Raw genomic sequence first — 3,834 nt, forward strand, 5'->3', positions numbered from 1 at the left:
CAGATACTGTTTTGTTTTGATTTTTTACCCTTAATGCCTGACTTTGTGATATAGCCATAGTAAATAGTGAATAAATATTTTCAGAATGCTCAGATTAAATTGAACACACAGAGTAAAATGAAATGATGAGGCTCCAGATTAAATTGAACACACACAGTAAAATGAAATGAAAAAGTGATCATAGGCCTACCTTGGAGTGAATCAACTACCTTTTGTTTATAGAAGAAAGCAAGTAGCTAAAGGAAATGAATTAGCAAAATATCATCCTTCACTTTGATGACCTAACAAAAATGTATGTTTATTATTTTTCCTACATCTATCCTTTCACATACACTTTCCAAACAAACCCAATTAAAAACAGAAGTTCTATATTAATTTTTAATTGAAAAACAAAATTCATTTAAAAACAAACTATAATATCTAGTTCCTGTACCCCAGTCAAATAAAAAAATATCAGCCAATAAAATCTAGAGTTATCTCTTCTATCTGAAAAGTTAGGGGCATGGCACCCCTGTGATATGGAAAATATGTATAAAACTTTTGTTCCTTCTTTTCTACAAGAGGAAAGTCTGATTTTTTTTCCTTTCTTTTTCTTTTTTTTCAATTGGGTATTTGTAATACCTCATTGTAAAATTTGGGCTAAATATTTATCCATAGGTATATTTCTAATTTTTTTCTCTGTCATTTGCTGGCCTTTGTATGTTATCTGTAGCTTCAACAAAACTCCCCCCAAATCCCCATTTACAGTAATTTCTGATTTCAACCTGAAATATATAGAAACCATGACAGGGAAATTCACAATGTAGAGTATATAACTGTGCTTCCATCTCCTTTAGGAAACACTCCTAAACTCTCAGAAACTCTATGAAATATACCTTCTCACAGGCCTTGTTGTTAGCAGGGGAAATAAGATATTGGTATTTGCAGATCTGCTATATTAGCAATGATTCTGACTCCTGTGATATTTTGTAATAATAGCATCCTGGAGGAAGCATCAACAGGCTAGACAGGAAATTTTCTCTACCAGAAATAATTCATGACTAAGGAAATTTTCTCATTTAACAATAATAAACATAAAGGAGGGGGACAATGTGAAATTTAGAGCAAAGCTTTTGCTTTCCTGAAAATTCTTTTCAGAGACTCTTTTACATCCTTGTTTCTTAGAGAATAGATGAGTGGATTCAGCATGGGAGTAACAAGGATATAACAGACAGAAGCTACTTTCCGCAGCTCAGGGTTGTTGCGGGGAATAAGATACACAAAGAAGGCTATCCCATCCATATAGCAAACTCACCACTCCAAGATGGGACCCACAAGTAGAAAAGGCTTTTATTCGACCCTCAGCAGATCAGATCTTCAGAACAGTGGACACAATGTAAACGTAGGATACCATAATGACTATCAGAGTAGGTAAAATAATGATTCCTGACAAGGCTAATGATACCATTCGATTGATGACAATGTTGGAACATGAAATCTTTTCAATTGAGAGGGATTCACAGTAAAAGTGGTCAATAACTCGAGAAGCACAAAAGAATAATGTAAATGTGATACTGACTGATACTGAATAGAGATGACCCACCTACAAAAGTAAGAGCCAACCACAAGCTGGGTACAAAGGCGTCTTGACATGCGGATGGAGTACTGCAGTGGGGAGCAGATGGCTACAAAGCAGTCATAAGCCATGGCTGCCAGGACAAAACCCTCTGCTACCATGAATAGGACAAAGAAGAAAAACTGCACCACACAGCCTTCAAAGGAAATGGACTTACTTGATGATAAGAAATTGGCCATGGCCTTTGGTGCCACAGCAGAGGAATAGGAGAGATCAGTGAAGGAGAGGTTGCCTAGGAAGAAATACATTGGCGTGTTCAGTCGGTAATCAATCAGAATGATGGTTAGGATGCCAACATTCCCTAAGAGGACCATGCTATAGACAAATAGGAAAGCCAGGAAAAGAAAAATATGGAGCTCTGGGTGTACTTAGAAGCCTACAAAAATGAAATCAGTCATCTCAGAGTGGTTGTTTGCTCCTCTATCATTCATGGTGTAGATCTGCTAAGAAAAACAAGGTCAAGGTCAAGAAATTAATTCTCAGCTTCCATTTCAGTATCATTCTTGATAATGTTTGCCAACTATTGCCAAATATTTGCCAATTTTGACAACTTGCCATGATTAGTGTATTCTATGAATGCCCCTTTATGAAATACTATTTATTTCCTTTTTAAATGAATGTTTCATGATGTTTTTTTTTCTTTTCTACCATGTTTCTTTATACTATTTAAAATGGAAACACTAAAGAAGCAATGAACTAAAGTGATAAGAGAGAAAACTTTTTTCAACGAGAAAGCTGCCAGCCATGAGAAAGCTCATGCCACGCTTGAGGAATCATCTTTTCTCCAAATCTTTACAAAGAAAATCATCATCCATATTTTTGAACTAGTTTAAATTTTTGGCAATTCTTTTTAAAATTATTATTATTATAAAGAAAACTTTGATCTGTCCCATTACAGTGATTCAATCTACATAACCTTCAGCCATAATGAATATTTATTGTTTTTCCTGGTGTTGAAACTGATCTAAAACTTGGAACTATTTCTGGAATACCAAAAGTTAAACTACCTGCCCATAGCCACATAGAATGTATGTATAAGAAGCAGAACTTGAATTCAGGCAGGGATTGATAGAGCTAGCTCCAACCAAGTGCTAAATGTTTATACTTCAAAATCAGCAGTGCTACAAATCAGAACTTGACTTATTGTTTTGCTGATTGTCTAAATTTTAAACAGTGAGGAAATATTAGAAATGAAAATTAAACTTAAAAGTGTATTGTACATTCAATTTGTTTTTTGGGGGGGGTTTGTTTGTTTGTTTTTTTTACAAAGAACTAATTGTAAAACATAGTAGCATACAACAGAATTCAGGTATTTCTGAATTCCCTATTGTGAATTCACTATGGTATATTGCTTATCCATGGAATAGCTAGATAGCTAATTGCTAAATGGCACAATAGGACCACAGAGTACTCAAATCTGTTTTCAGAAACTTACTAGCTATTTGACCTTTGGATAAGTCATTTAATCCTGTTTATATCAGTTTTCTCATCAGTAAAATGAGCTAAAGAAGTAAATGGCAAAATATTCCAGTATCTTTGCTAAGAAAACTCTAAATGAAGTCACCAAGAATTTGGCACAAATGAAATAATTTAACAAGAATGTGTTCTATAAGGTACAGATACAAAGATTTAATTAAAATGGGCTCTTTCCCCTTATACTTATAATGCCAGAATAGGGGAGAAAGGAGAACCTATGAAACATATATAAAATTAGGTTATTTAATAATTTATAAGAAAATTTTCAAAAGTTCTGTTTTATGAAACTGGGATTGGTAGTGGGAAATTTTGAGTTAGGGAGATCAAAGAAATCTTCACAGAAAACAAGAAATTATTTAAGATACATATAGTACCGTGTTTCCCCGATAATAAGACACTGTCTTATTATTTTTTTGGGACTAAAAAACACCAGAGGGCTTATTTTCAGGGGAGGGCTTATTTTATCCTCCATCATGCCCCTTTTATCCTCCATCATGCCCATTTTAGCCTCCATCATGCCCCTTTTATCCTCCATCATGCCCATTTTAGCCTCCATCATGCCCCTTTTAGCCTCCATCATGCCCCCTGAGTGCTTATTTTATTCTCCATCGCTTACTGAACTTACCGAGTTTTTAGATGGTCCTGTCTCAGCTCTACTCCGGGGCGCTGCTCTCAGTAGCGCCAGCAAGCAAATCACCAGGGAAGAAGAGGATGACGCGCTCACTGCTGCAGCTCTGATTGGA

The 3,834-nt window shown here is 35.3% G+C and overlaps 1 pseudogene; it reads right to left on the reverse strand.

The window, feature by feature from the left end:
• Nucleotides 1-1,098: 1,098 nt before the first annotated feature.
• LOC141542809 (olfactory receptor 9K2-like) lies at nt 1,099-2,067 on the reverse strand (annotated as a pseudogene).
• Between the last annotated feature and the right edge of the window lie 1,767 nt (nt 2,068-3,834).

The sequence above is a fragment of the Sminthopsis crassicaudata genome, chromosome 5 (genome assembly GCF_048593235.1).
Source record: "Sminthopsis crassicaudata isolate SCR6 chromosome 5, ASM4859323v1, whole genome shotgun sequence".
In the NCBI taxonomy this organism is placed as follows: Eukaryota; Metazoa; Chordata; class Mammalia; order Dasyuromorphia; family Dasyuridae; genus Sminthopsis; species Sminthopsis crassicaudata.